Raw genomic sequence first — 723 nt, forward strand, 5'->3', positions numbered from 1 at the left:
CTACAATACAGTAATGCTACTGCGACCTGGCCTATAATACAGTAATGATACTGCAATCTAACTGTCCACATAAAAAGCATTATCAAAAGGTCATATTTGTGCCAGGTTCAAGAACTGCATTAAGACTTTTCTGGAAAAAGTTAAAGAAAAACATAATGTTTTGTTCCTATATGTGCTTCATCTGCTGAAAGTGGACAGTTTCTCTGCAGTCACAGAAAATCTGATTTTAAGGGATGTGCCCCTACACACGTCCTGATTTTGCTGCGTGGTTGTTGTCCTGAGCCAAACATTTTGTACGATAGCCCTGGGACAGCAACTGCTGCTGATGCCTGCAAAATTATATATATGTGTGTGTGTGTGTGTGTGTGTGTATGTGTGTGTATATACATACATACATACATACATACATATAATGATGTTCAACAGTAGGAGTTGCCTCAGCATGTTGGATAGATTTTTGACCCTAGCTCTCACTGTTGCATGTTGCCTGCAGCACTGCCCATAAAACTGCAGAATGTATCACTATTCAAGCTCAACCAGCATCAATAACAAAGGGAAGTCTATTGTTAGCTAAATCTAGATATTTTGCCAGTGCCCTTTAAATTTGAAAATAAATCAAATGTCTTTTTTTTTAGCCCAAAACTATTTATATTTACAGTACACATTAAAAGTTTGCTTAGTATTGGCTTTGTGGCTTGCTAGCTTGTTCATGTTTGCTAGCTA

This window comes from Thunnus maccoyii, chromosome 21 (assembly GCF_910596095.1).
Source record: "Thunnus maccoyii chromosome 21, fThuMac1.1, whole genome shotgun sequence".
Taxonomy (NCBI): Eukaryota; Metazoa; Chordata; class Actinopteri; order Scombriformes; family Scombridae; genus Thunnus; species Thunnus maccoyii.